The sequence below is a fragment of the Myxine glutinosa genome, chromosome 1 (assembly GCF_964187855.1).
Source record: "Myxine glutinosa chromosome 1, kmMyxGlut1.1, whole genome shotgun sequence".
Lineage (NCBI taxonomy): Eukaryota > Metazoa > Chordata > Myxini > Myxiniformes > Myxinidae > Myxine > Myxine glutinosa.
Genome location: NC_136261.1, coordinates 21,947,846 through 21,962,920, shown reverse-complemented (window position 1 = coordinate 21,962,920; position 15,075 = coordinate 21,947,846). Strand labels below are relative to the sequence as shown.

General features: G+C 40.0%; 1 protein-coding gene across 5 annotated transcripts in view; it reads left to right on the top strand.

Annotated features, from left to right (window-relative positions):
* Positions 1-15,075, top strand: part of LOC137413445 (limbic system-associated membrane protein) — a 323,855-nt gene that overhangs the window by 149,169 nt on the left and 159,611 nt on the right. The window lies entirely within an intron of this gene.

Here is a 15,075-nt window from a genome sequence, read left to right as displayed (position 1 = left end):
GTCACGGCATTTCGTCATTGACTTGAACGCCATCTCTTTTTTCATTCCAAACAGCAAAACTCCAATCACAAATTAAATAGCATTAATATAAAAAACAAGAAGAAGTCATGCGGAGCACGATACTTGCAAAATCCCCCCCCCCCCACCACCCACCCCTAAAGTTAGCCATTGATACAGCAAATTGTCCATTTCATGAAGATTAAAATTTACGATCTTGATCAAACCTCGGGTCAGCAGGATGAAAAGTGACGTTTTTTCAGATGAAAAATGATGATTTTAGAAGTTTGACCTTGAGTTGACCTTTGACCTTTTGCCCTCAAATAGTTGGTTTTCCTATTTAGTGACACAATGTACAAATGCTGTTCAATTTCCAAGTCAATCAGATGAAAATTGATGGTTTTTCAGATGAAAATTTATGATTTTGGAAGTTTGACCTGCAATTGACCTTTGACCTTTTTACCTCAAAAATAGTTGGTTTCCCAATTCAGTGATGCAATATGCACATGCTGTTCAATTTTCAAGCCAGTAGGATGAAAATTGACGGTTTTTCAGATGAAAACTGACGATTTTGGAAGTTTGACCTTGAGTTGACCTTTGACCTTTTGACCTCAAAAGTAGTATGTTTCCCATTTTTTTGACTCTATATGCAAATGCTGTTCAATTTTCAAGTCAATCGGTTGAGAATTGACGGCTCTTTAGATGAAAATTGATGTTTTTTAAAATTTGAGCTTGAGTTGACCTTTGACGTTTTGACCTCAAAAATAGTTCATTTCCCAATTTGGAGACTCAATATAAATAAGCTTTTCAATTTTCAAGTTAATCGGATTTAAAATGGCGATTTTAGAAATTTGACCTCCAGATGACATTTGACCTTTGACCTCAAAATCAATAGGCTTCTCAATTGGGACGACCTATACAACTTGGTAAAGTTTCGTGACGATCGGTTTATAATTGTGACCTGTAGGCCAGTGACATACAAACAAACAGACAGAACCACAAACGCAATAAACTTTTAACAACATTCGTGACATAAATAAATATTTAAATCCTGATGTGAAGTTCCGTACGGTTGGGTGAATACAATTACGAAATCAAAATCGTAATTATTGTATTCAATCAATTCCAATCATCAATTGATACTTTAAGAAAATGCTGTTTTAAATGACGGTTGTATTGGGATAATGGGATATTATCAAACCAGCTCAATGCCGTAATCTGTCCACTTCCGCTTCGCGGCAGGTTCGTAATGCATCACGATTTTCCTCAATTCCACAATGAAATGTTCATGAAATACTGTTCAGCCGTTTTTAATTTTCATGTCATGTTCTTTTGGTGAATTATCGTAGGATTTTACTGCAGGGGTTCCAGGAAATCATTGCGATTGGTGCAGCCGTTTTTGCGGTAACCGGGACAATAACGTTATGCGGGAGTCCAAACCTGAAAATGCTGGAGTCCAAAGCTGAAATTGGAAAAACAATATAGCCTATTTTACTCCAGGGAGTCCCAGGATTGCCCACCCAAAATATCGTTGCGATCGGTTCAGCCGTTTTTGCGGTACCTGGGAACAGACAGACAGATGGACAGACATTTGGTGAATTATGGTAAGATTATTATTATTATTACGAAAACGATACTACTGAAACGATAAACTACTGTATTAAGAAACCTGGGCTTAATTTGTCCGAAGCGGTCCGAAGATGAGGCATAACACCTCAGGCCTATGTGTACTGTACCGTATTGTTGGAAGAGCCATAACACCGATGCTTTTGATATTTGATGGTCATTTTAACAAACGGTTTGTTTGTGTTTCACACTGAATGAAAAACATAAAGGTAGAGCATGGCGATTGTGATATATGACAGGTTCGACGATATGTTTGGCATGAACGAAATCTAAATCAAAATGGGGGTGTGTGGAGAGTCAGCTGCCGTACACCGTAATGACATCAGATGTAATCACATCACTCTGTCATGTGACCAGATCCTCAGCTCTGATTGTTATACGTTTGAGGGGACATACATACATACGGACAGACAAAAACTGTTCTCGACGGCTTTGCCCTATGGGTACGTGTAAAAACTTATTACTGACACTATTTGCTATAACTGGTATCCCCACCCAGGTCATACTATCCTCTTCAACTAAATAGTCAGGGCCCTTAGGGATATTTTGGTTCAAATTCTTCCAAAAGCATCAAATTTGGCGCAGATGTTGCCCATGCCATACTCTTTCGATTTTTGACGGGCGCCAAGGGCGGTATGATCCGGGGTCCATACCGGTCCATCCCGCCATGTCACCTGACCTATGACGTCATAATTAGGATATGCATCCAATCACATGGCGTACTATAAGTGGTCAAAGTTCAAAATGAATCGATCGAAAAATGAAGGCAGGGATCCATTTTTAAGGTTTTCATAAAATCCAATATGGCCACCAGGTCACATGACCTATGACGTCATATTTATGACATGTATACAATCATGTATACATGAACCCGGATCATGATCGCACAAAAATTAAACACAAGGATATGGCATACAGTTCATAAAACATCAAAATCCGTACCTTTGTAATTAGACTGATGAACTGCATATGCCTGAAAATTTGGAAATAGACATGTAAATATTTCCTCTAATTGTCAAAAACAAGGTTAGAGTTCGATTACCCAACCCAGAAACATAAAATGGTGAACCTCGCGTAAATCTTGACAAAAAACTCAAAAACCGACATGTTTGACTCAAAAATGACCTTTAAGATGACCTTGAGGGTTGACCTTGACCTCAAATCATCAAAGTAACATCATAATTGGATTCCCCGACCTCGAAAACCCCTGAAAAGTGGTATCATACATGATTCCAACCTTTTGGTTATTCAACTGATTTTCCTCTAATCCGGGTGGCGGCCATTTAGTATTTCGCCAATATGGGGCCCCCCCGGGGGGGGGGGCGCCCGTTTTAGCACCCGTCAAAAATCGAAAGAGTATGGCATGGGCAACATCTGGGCCAAATTTGGTGCTTTTGGAAGAATTTGAACCAAACGGCCCCAAAATATCCCTAAGGGCCCTGACTAAAAGTAACAAACAAACCCGATACGCTGTTGTTAGACTAATGGTCTTGTTTGGATAAAACTACTCAACAATTCCGAATAAGCCCCAACTCTGCCGATTTTTTCCTCAACCAGGAAAAAAGAGAGTTGGTGTCCACAGACAAATCTTCGTTCACGATCTCCAAAGTTCCTCAAGCCTACATTCCAGAACCAGCAACCATGTGATATATTATGAGGCAACCATGTGATCTGATTGGCTGGTCATTTTTCCAGTCACATGCCAAAGTGAAGGATATTTTTGAGTATTAGGATAAAGTCACACCATCATCGATTATTGGGGTTCTGTTCTTTCTTGAATTGCAACTGACTACGATCTGGTGTTGATGTGTACGAGTGGTAATGTGAACATCTCCCTGCTCATGCATTTCCAGGGGAGCAATTTATTGCTTCCAGACCTTTTTGGGTTCCCTGGGTGGTGTCGAGGTACAGTGTGGTGGCAAACTAGCCATGTGACTTGTCGGTGAGCAGGCACAACACCACATATACTCAACCACAACTGCTGTAAATGTGTGGGCAAGAAAATATCCGCATCGCTTGAGCACCTCCATATGACACCAGATCACACAACTTGTGATTAGCAAAGCCCAATCTATATAATAATAGCGTAAGGACTCGACTTTGTTATCCCTTTTACGCCGCACCCAGTGACCCGATGACGACGGCACTCATGGATTTACGATTTACGAACTGCGCTCTTTGTTTATCACGTACAGCCATACTCGAAAAATCTGAATTAGCCGACGTTGGGGCCAAAAGCATCCGATTAACTGCCGATACGACGCCATCTTACGACGCCATCGTATTGGCGTCTGCTGGGCGAAGGCGAAGCAAGCTGTCCGCTGATTGGACAATCCAGAGCATGCATTTGTGCCGGTGTCGGCGATCGTTGTTCATATACGCACTCTTCATTCTCATCTTTCTTCCTAACTCTTACTCGGACAAGCAAATCCCCGATGCCATCCATAATGGTACACTCTATCCATACACCACATCCTCCCTTCCGTGGATGTTCCACGGGTTTCGGCTAGTAACGATTATTCTGACAATCCTAAAATAGCTGGAAATTTGCTGTGAATTGGATCTAAAATTACCACTGCATACCAAATTTGGAATATAAGCTGCAGGAAGTTAATAAATCACAAGTGAAACATCACTCGAGGCACCGCTTCCTCTGTCCTGTTTGATTTGAAATCCGCAGAGTGCTTAGAACAAACTCTTCATGGACTGTGCTTTACATTTAATCAGCACACGTCGCCTGTCCTCCAAACACTGTGCCTTTGGTAATGCAGGCAGCCAAAAGGTTAATTACAAAGACGGTTTGGAAATAGTAATGCGAGTTTAATTCTCTGACTTGTGTGATCCATCTCTGGGCAGAGCCAGTGCACGATGTGCTGTCCACACGTTGGGGTGATGCAATACACACAGTTGGTGAAGTTCATTTTTACAATAAAGTAGGTTTATGGTTTGCATCTTGTGTTGGCTCTTAAAAGAGATATTTATATTGTTTATACTTTTAAAATAACTCCAAAGCAAAAGAAAAATATGAAAAGTAGTCCTCAACATTTCAGGCAGCATGCTCCGCACATCGACAGGAGGAAGTAACAGGAACGAACGGGGTGCAGGGTTTACGAGAAATGTACACTCCCCATTGGTTGTTCATTGTGTGTTGCTGATTGGCCGGTGTGGTTTTGCTCATCATGGTCCATTGTCCTTGATGTGTTGGTACCTATTTTATATATGTGTTTATATAAAATCATATATATATATATATATGTATATATGTATGTATATATATGTATATATGTATATATATATATATATATATATTAGGGTGGTGCTCAAAATAATTTTAAAAATTATTTACTGGGACATGGCTTTATGTTGTTCCTTTTGTTCCACAATGAAAAGACACCAAATATGAAAGCAATCTGATTTTATTTAGGGGTGCCACATCAGCCTTCAAACTAAAGGTGTCTACAAAACTTTTCTATATATGGATCGAAATCAAAACCAGAAGTTTGTTTCATGAAAATCCACCCTCCACTCACTTTCTTTGTATTCTAGCAAACACAAGTTACAATAGCTGCACAATGCCAAGTTACAATAGCAGGTTGGTGATGGGCAATGGACGGCCACTTCGCCTGAAACCGCTTAAAAAGCTGGATGTCAGGGCCTGATGAAGGACCGAAAAGAGTGGTGAAAACATCTCCCAGAATGATTTCGTGCGCATGATGGCGGCAAGCCAAATGAATTAGTTCAGTCTGTAGCTTCTTTTCAATGAGGACAGCAGCCCCTCCACGAACACCTGAATTGCTGGCCGTTGTGTCAAAAGACAAAGCCTTCACCTTGCCCACAAGGTTCCAGCTCTTCAGTGTGTCCACTACAGCGGTTGCCATAGCTTCTCCTCCCCCGTCAGGTAACTTGGGAACATTCAACAGCTGCTCCATTCCATGGTACTGGTTGGACACAAGGATTGGAAGACGATCCACCTTCACATGCACAAAATCTCCAGTGACATCGGGAAGAAGCTTTCCAACCCAATGGACCACTAAAGGACCCTGCACATTATGATGAAATGCTTCTTTTATTTCGTCCATGGTTTTGCATCGATGCATCATGCGATTCCACCGCACTGTCCATCGGTTCAGTGCCAGCTCTGCATGATCCCATCCTACTGCTCTACAAATGGATGCCAAGTTGTGGACAGCCATTCGGTCACTTGTTTTCGTACGATCCAAAGAAGCTGCGACTTCAGGAGTGACAATGTTGATAGGCCTTCTTTTCTTGGGACGAGATATCCCACCATCAGATGATGAAGAACCAGCCTGTGCCGTGGTCTCAGAGTCAGAGTCTGAGTCTGTGACTTCCATAGCAGTAGCACCCTTCATGACCATTTCCTGTCTCTTATTTTCCTGCTCTGCCTTAGTCTTCTCCTTTTCTTCCCTTTCTTTCTTTCGCTTCGTTTTTGCTTCCAACACAGTGTCTACAGATCCTATTGAAGCCTTCCTCTCTGAGAATTGATCGTGAAGAAACTTCCTGTCCTCGGGGTTGGTGATTATGGCCTCCGAATCTGCATGCCTAAGATCAAACGTCTTCTCCAAGGAGGCCTTGAAGGATGCTTCCTTTTTCTCTTGGGTCGCACCACCCCGCTTTGCACCTTTTTGGAGGCTCCTCCATTCTTCATATAGCCTCTCCAAACGATGGATGCAGTGCTGCTTCGTCGTTGTAGGTAGGTGAGCTTTTTCCCAGAACTTCACAACCTCTTCAATGGTGAGGGTTGCACTCTCCCGGGCAGTGCGATTCTCCTTCTTCAGGTGATGGAAAAACAGGACAAGAGATTGATGCACAGTCTGGAGCTTGGCACCTTTGATGGCATCTCCAGAAGTGGACCCAATGAGATACACATTATCCTGAGCACGAGTTTTCAATGAAACACTGGTACTAGCACATGCCATATCTGCAAAATAAGCAAGAATGTGGGTAAAATCCTGGTAATTCTTACTCCACAGGGTCACTCTCTACAAAAGAGCCACAGTCAATAAGTTAGGCCTACATATTACACACTAAAAAAGCGTACCCCTGACCCCGGGAACCTGTACAAAACATGCATGAAAATTGCCCAGATAGTGATCATAGGAAGTCTCAAAACTGTATGTATAATATATTGTATATAACTATATATATAATGTATAATGTGTATTTATGTATATTTATTATTTAATGTATATTTACTATATATTTATTTTTAATATTATATTTAATGTATATATATAATTATGTATTTATTTTGTGTATATACAGCCCAAAAAATGGGAATTCCTATTTTTGCATGGGGGAAAATTCATCACTGATGTGGCACCCCTACATATTATTGGATTCCATTCATATTTGGTGTGGTTTCCTTTGACACCAAAGGGAACACAACTAGACCATGTCCCGGAGAAAATCTGCATTTTGATTTTTTGAAGCCCACCCTAATATATATATATATATATATATATATATATATATATATATATATATATATATGTATATATATATATATATATATATATATATATATATATATATATATATATATATATATGTATATATATATATATATATATATATATATATATATATATATATATATATATGATGATTTTTTGTGCTTGTGTGTATATATATTTATTTTTATTGTCTGTTGTGTTGTCTTGTCTTGTCTTGTCTTGTCTTGTCTTGTCTTGCCTCGTCACTGAACTACTTTCTCAAACTTTTGTGAAATCGTACCAAACTTCTGGTATGCACATATCTCTCCCGTGGGTTTGTCCTAACGGTATTTTTTTTGAAAAAATTTCCATTTTATTAATTTTTTGGGGGGGGAATTTTTTCGGGAATTTTTTTTTTTCAACTTAAGTTTTCAACCTCAATTGTTTATAAATCTATATATATCTCTGTGCAGTGTCTGTGTTGTGTTGTCTTATCTTGTCTTGTCTTGTCACTGGACTACTTTCTCAAACTTTTGTGAACTCGTACCAATCTTCTGGTATGCACATATCTCTCCCATCGATATGTCTTTAGGGTATTTTTTTTGAAGTTAGGCCTACATATTACACACTAAAACACATCACTAAAACACATCACATTTGGAATTTTTTCGGGGAATTTTTTTTTTTTCAACTTAAGTTTTCAACTTAAATTGTTTATGAAATGTGATATCACGTATATTACAAATAAATTTGTGCAAAATAATTGTTTGAATTATGATTGGTTTAAACCATGACAAAACGTCAACTCGTGTACGGTCATTTATCTATATATCTACACATCTGGGCAGTGTCTGTTGTCACTGTACTACTCCCTGAAACTTTTGTTTCCGTGATTGTGAAGTGTTTTTAATAACGTGGTGGTGGTTTTGAATCACGTGGTGGTGAGGTATTTTGAATTATGTGGTGGTGAGGTGTTTTTAAATGACGTGGTGGTGAGGTATTTATAATTACGTGGTGGTGAGGTGTTTTTAATTATGTGGAGGCGAGGTGTTTTGAATTACGTGGTGGTGAGGTGTTTTGAATTACTTGGTGATGTGTTTTGATTTAAATGATGGTGTGGTTTTTATAATTACGTGGTGGTGAGGTGTTTTAATTATGTGGTGGTGAGGTGTTTTGAATGACATGGGGGTGAGGTGGTTTGGATTATGTGGTGGTGAGGTGTTTTCAATTTGGTGGGGATGAGGTGTTTTAAATTATGTGGTGGTGAGGTGTTTTGAATTATGTGGTGGTAAGCTACCTCTGAGGTAATCATTGGAATCTCCCGCGATGAAGCTACCTCTGAGGGCCTTTCACTCACTCACCGCAGGCAGGTAGGTGGTCTTTCTGTCTTCTACCGACTCCTCTCCGGCCTTGCTCCCCCAGCTCTCTCTGTGCTCTGTCCCCCAAATATTCCTACAGGTCGCACAAGATCTGCCAGCAACCCTCTGATGGTTAAACTGCCGAAATCTCGGCTTTCTGCTCACCTTCACTCTTTCATTCCTCTTTTCTCCCGCCTCTGGAACAAACTCCCACACTCCCTTCAATCCCACTCCTCCCTCCAGGTCTTCAAAACAGCTGTTCACCACCATCTCTTATCTTCCCCCATCCAAAACCTTGATCTTTTCTACCCCCACTAATTCACCCCAGATCCACCTTGTTTGAAATTCCAACTTCTTTCCTGGAAGTCCTGGCAGTGTCCATATGTTTATACCTCTCCCACCCCCCCCCCCCCCCCCTTCACATGCCTCCCCCCGAAAGCCCTCTCCCTCCCACAGATCTCTCGATGTCTCCATGTCTCTCGGTCCCTGCTCTCAAATGTTGTGTTTGTGTCCTGCCCCCTCTCTCCCCATCTTGTCTACTGCTCCCGATGTTATTTGTTTTATGTGTCTGTTTGTCTTTCTGTGTGATTAATGTTCGCTCTTTCACGAGCCTCGATCTTGTATACAAAAAAAAAAAGAAGAAAAAAAAAGGTGTTTTGAATTATGTGGTGGTAAGGTGTTTTGAATTGCATTGGGGTGAGGTGTTTTGGATTACATGGTGGTGAGGTGTTTTACATTTGGTGGGGGTGAAGTGTTTTAAATTACTTGGTGGTGATGTGTTTTAAATCACGTGGTGGCGAGGTGTTTTAAATTACTTGGTGGTGATGTGTTTTAAATCACGTGGTGGTGAGGTGTTTTGAATTACTTGGTGGTGATGTGTTTTAAATTACTTGGTGGTGATGTGTTTTAAATCACGTGGTGGTGAGGTGTTTTGAATTACTTGGTGGTGATGTGTTTTAAATTAGGTGGGGTGAGGTGTTTTGAATTACTTGGTGGTGATGTGTTTTAAATTAGGTGGGGTGAGGTGTTTTTAATTACTTGGTGGTGAGGTGTTTTGAATTAAGTGGTGGTGAGGTGTTTTGAATTACTTGGTGGTGATGTGTTTTAAATTACTTGGTGGTGATGTGTTTTAAATTAGGTGGGGTGAGGTGTTTTGAATTACTTGGTGGTGATGTGTTTTAAATCACGTGGTGGCGAGGTGTTTTGAATTACTTGGTGGTGATGTGTTTTAAATTACTTGGTGGTGCGGTGTTTTGAATTACTTGGTGGTGATGTGTTTTAAATTACTTGGTGGTGCGGTGTTTTGAATTACTTGGTGGTGATGTTTTAAATTACGTGGGGTTGAGGTGTTTTGAATTACTTGGTGGTGATGTGTTTTAAATTAGGTGGGGTGAGGTGTTTTGAATTACTTGGTGGTGAGGTGTTTTGAATTAAGTGGTGGTGAGGTGTTTTGAATTCAGTGGTGGCGAGGTGTTTTAAATTACTTGGTGGTGATGTGTTTAAATTAGGTGGGGTGAGGTGTTTTGAATTACTTGGTGGTGAGGTGTTTTGAATTAAGTGGTGGTGATGTGTTTTGAATTACTTGGTGGTGATGTGTTTTAAATTACTTGGTGGTGATGTGTTTTAAATCAGGTGGTGGTGAGGTGTTTTGAATTACTTGGTGGTGATGTGTTTTAAATTACTTGGTGGTGATGTGTTTTAAATCACGTGGTGGTGAGGTGTTTTAAATTACGTGGGGTGAGGTGTTTTGAATTACTTGGTGGTGAGGTGTTTTGAATTACATGGTGGTGAGGTGTTTTGAATTACATGGTGGTGAGGTGTTTTGAATTACTTGGTGGTGAGGTGTTTTGAATTAAGTGGTGGTGAGGTGTAATCGTCCCAAACTTCCAGTCTGCACCTGCCCCTCCCGTATATATGTGCTGACGGGTTCATTTTTGAATTTTATATATTTTTTCAACCTAAATCTTCAACCTAAATTGCTTATAAAAATGTAATATCACAAACACTACAAATAAATTTGTGCAAAATAATTGTTTGTATTATGATTGCTGTAAATCACGACAACACAGCAACTTAGGTACTGTCATTACCCTCAGCTAAAATAAGCCCGTTCCTAAGTAACGACGCTTGGTGAGGCGAGCCAAGCTAGTATATATATATATATATCTGTGCAGGTCTGTCTTGTGTTGTGTTGTGTTGTCCTGTGTCGTCACTGAACTACTTTCTCAAACTTTTGTGAAATCGTACCAAACTTCTGGAATGCACATATCTCTCCCGTCGGTATGTCCTAAGGGTATTTTTTTTGAAAAAATTTCCAATTTGTTTTTTTGGGGGGGGGGGGGGGAGAATTTTTTGGGGAATTTTTTTTTTTCAACTTCAATTGTTTATAAAATGTGATATGACGTATATTACAAATACATTTGTGCAAAATAATTGTTTGAATTATGATTGGTTTAAACCATGACAAAACGGCAACTCGGGTACAGTCATTTATCTATATATCTACACATCTGGGCAGTGTCTGTGTTCTCACTTAACGACTCCCTCAAACTTTTGTTTGTGGGTGTGAAGTGTTTTTAATAACGTTGTGGTGGTTTTGAATCACATGGTGGTGAGGTATTTTGAATTATGTCGTGGTGAGGTGTTTTTAAATCACATGGTGGTGAGGTGTTTTTAAATCACATGGTGGTGAGGTGTTTTGATTTACGTGGTGATGAGGTATTTATAATTACGTGGTGTTGAGGTGTTTTAATTATGTGGTGGTGAGGTGTTTTTAAATCACATGGTGGTGAGGTGTTTTAATTATGTGGTGGTGAGGTATTTATAATTACGTGGTGGTGAGGTGTTTTTAATTACGTGGTGGTGAGGTATTTATAATTACGTGGTGGTGAGGTGTTTTTAATTATGTGGTGGTGAGGTGTTTTTAATTATGTGGTGGTGAGGTGTTTTTAAATCACATGGTGGTGAGATGTTTTAATTATGTGGTGGTGAGGTGTTTTTAAATCACATGGTGGTGAGATGTTTTAATTATGTGGTGGTGAGGTGTTTTTAAATCACATGGTGGTGAGGTGTTTTGAATTACGTGGTGGTGAGGTATTTATAATTACGTGGTGGTGAGGTGTTTTAATTACGTGGTGGTGAGGTATTTATAATTACGTGGTGGTGAGGTATTTATAATTATGTGGTGGTGAGGTGTTTTTAATTATGTGGTGGTGAGGTGTTTTTAATTACGTGGTGGTGAGGTGTTTTTAATTACGTGGTGGTGAGGTGTTTTTAATTACGTGGTGGTGAGGTATTTATAATTACGTGGTGGTGAGGTGTTTTTAATTATGTGGTGATGAGGTGTTTTGAATGACATGGGGGTGAGGTGTTTTAAATTTGGTGGGGATGAGGTGTTTTAAATTATGTGGTGGTGAGGTGTTTTGCGGCAACTGTTTGCGTTTTCCGGCAAAACGGCAACTCGGGCACAGTCATTTATCTATATATCTACACAGTTTTTATTTCTTGGTATTTCTATGCATATACGTTTTGCCATTGTATAACAATAGCACTTTTTATGTACAGTCCCCCCATGTTAGGTAAGCATAATTATTGGACCAAGTTAACTTAAAGTAAACTAGATTGGTATTCATAGAATACTTACCCTACGAAATCAACTTGTTGCGTGCCAACTCTTCTGTTTTTGACCATTTTTAAATTTGATCCAATATGGCTGCCAGACCACGTGAGCGATGACAACATAAATTTATATTCTCTAATATAATTGTTGCATAGATCACGCTCACTACATTTCAAACTGATCAGACTAAGCCTTGTCCCTGTCGAATTATGACATCATAATTATGGCACCAATGACGTCATAATTTTGGCACCAATGACATAATAATTATGGCACCAATGACGTCATCATTAACAACACCTATTCCCCATACTGAGTTCTAAACAATGAGCCATGTTTAAATTTTTTCCATGCAGCGGTTTTGGAGGTATAGAGGTGCAACATTTTTCGGTTTTTCCAAGATGGCGCCTGTACCACATGACCTATGATGTCACGATAATCATTAAAATATTCAAAACGAGGAGGTGCTCCTATGGTGAACATTTCATGTTCATCAGACCAACAGTTGCTGAAAAAAATTAATAATGATCGGATAAGTGTTATACTTTTCGAATTATGACGTTATAGCGAGGGCATCCATGACATCATCATTAACATATCTTATTCCCCATGGGGAGTACTTGAGAATGAGCCAGGACTCAATTTTTTCCATGGAGTGGTTTCAAAGATATAGAGGTGTGAAGTTTTTCCAAGATGGCGCATGCACCACGTGACCTATGACATCATAATAATCATTACAATATTCCACAGGAGGAGGCGCTCATATGGTGAAAATTTCATGTCAATCGGACCAACTGTTGCCGAGAAAATGCATTTTAAAAATGCAGACACGTACGGCACACGTATGTACGTACCTGAATGCTTAACCTCGGTTTTCGCTTCGCGAGCACAAGGTAATTAAAGTAGTATAATAGTTAGTATTTGGTTGCATAGCACTTGCATGTAATAACTGCATCGAGCCAGTGACCCATCGACATCACTGAACTCTTGGTATCTTCCTTTGATATGCTTCGCCAAGCCTTTGCTGCAGCCATTTTCAGTTGTTGTTTGTTTTGGGGGTTTCTGACTTTTGTCTCCTCTTCAGCAAGTGAAATTCATGCTCCATTTGATTTAAATCAGGAGATTGACTTGGCCAATCTCAAACCTTCCACATTTTCCCCTGATGAAGTCCTTGGTTGTGTTGGCAGTGTGTTTTGGGTCATTGTCTTGCAGCATGGTGAAGTGGTGCCCAATGAGGTAGTTTGAAGACGTTTTCTTGTCCATAGACAGATAAAAGGTTTCTGTGCATTCCAAATTAATTCTGCTGCTGCCATCATTAGTTACATCATCAATAAAGATGAGAGAGCCAGTTCTCGAGGCAGCCATACAAGCCCAAGCCATGACACTACCTCCACCATGCTTCGCAGATGAGGTAATAAGCTTTGGATCATATGCAGTTCCTTCCTTCTCCACACTTTCCCCTTTCCATCGCTTTGGTAAAGGTTTATCTTGGTCTCATCTGTCCATAAAACCTTGTTTCAGAACTCACTGGCTCACCTCTGTCTGTACTTCTTGGCAAATTCTAGTCTAGCCTTTCTATTTTTGACGCTAATGCGAGGTTTGCATCTTGCGATGTAGCCTTTGTAATTCTGCTGTTGAAATCTTCTGCAAACGGTAGATTGTGACACTTTCACCCCTGCACTGTGGAGGTTGTTGGTGATGTAACTGACAGTTGTTTTAGGGGTTTCTTCACAGCTCTGATGATTTTTCTGTTATCAAATGCAGTTGTTTTCCTTGGTCGACCTGGTCATTGTCTATTGCTAGGTGCACTCATGGTTTCTTTCTTTTTCAAGATATTCCAAATTGTTGTATTTGCTATGCCCAGTTTTTGTGATTTGGTTCTATTTTAATTTTTCTCTTCTTTCAGCTTCCAAATTGTTTCCTTTTCTTTCATTTAATGTTTCTCTGGTGTCCATGTTGGTTTTTGCCAACAGACTCCCAAGGCAAAAGCAAAGGCTAAAACCAAGACTAGACTTTGACAGCTTTTATGTGTGAACGATCAATGCAACAATAACCACAGAGTGGAGGGCAACAAGAAACACCTTCCAGTTTTTTGTTCCAATACTTATGTTTATCTAAAGTGGGGGGGGGGGGGGGGGGGGAGGGGGTAGAGGGGGAGGGACTGAGCATAAAAAAGTGCTATTGTTTTACAATGGTAAAATATGTATACATAGAAATACCAAGAAATAAAAGTTGACCTTCTGAACTCTTGCCTCATATTCATATTTTGATCTCAAATCCCAATTTCTTGAGTATATAGCAATAATAACAAATTTAACTTCACTGTTCCAATACTTATGGAGTGGCTTGGCGGTTCGCTTAGAGTTGCGTATTGGCTTAGTGGTTGGTATGAGCCTGGTGTTGGCTTAGCGGTTAGGGTGCCGGCTTGGGATCCTAGGATCTTGGGTTTGAATCCCGATCGATCGCTAAATTAACACCAGGGGGGTTGACTCAGCCTGTCATCCTTCCGAGGTCGGCAAATTGCGTACCAGCTTGCTGGGCTGAATGATCCCGGTGTGTACCCCGGTTTAGAATAGGTACACCATATCCCTGCGCATCGTCAGAGCATGACCAAGGGTTGGCGCCAGGAAGGGCATCCAGCCATAAAAACATTGCCTCAAACAGGGAACCATGATTGTCATGGGCCCCGCAAGGCTAACCCCCGCTCTAGCGGGGAAAATGGCCTTAAAACAATCATTCATTCATTTATTGTTCCAATACTTATGGAGGGCACTGTTTCTATGAATGACATGAAATAGACTATTCATTACCAACCATTTCAGAGCAGCGTACCCACCAATTCAACGGGATAAACAACTTTTACTGTTGCAATAATTAAAAGATTATTTCTCGAAAACCGCTGAATGTGGAAAAAAATGAAACTTGGCACATTAATGGGGAACAAATGCATGATAATTATATCATCGGTGAAGTGGTATACCAACCATGAATGTTTTAATGAAATACCTTATCCTAAAAATCT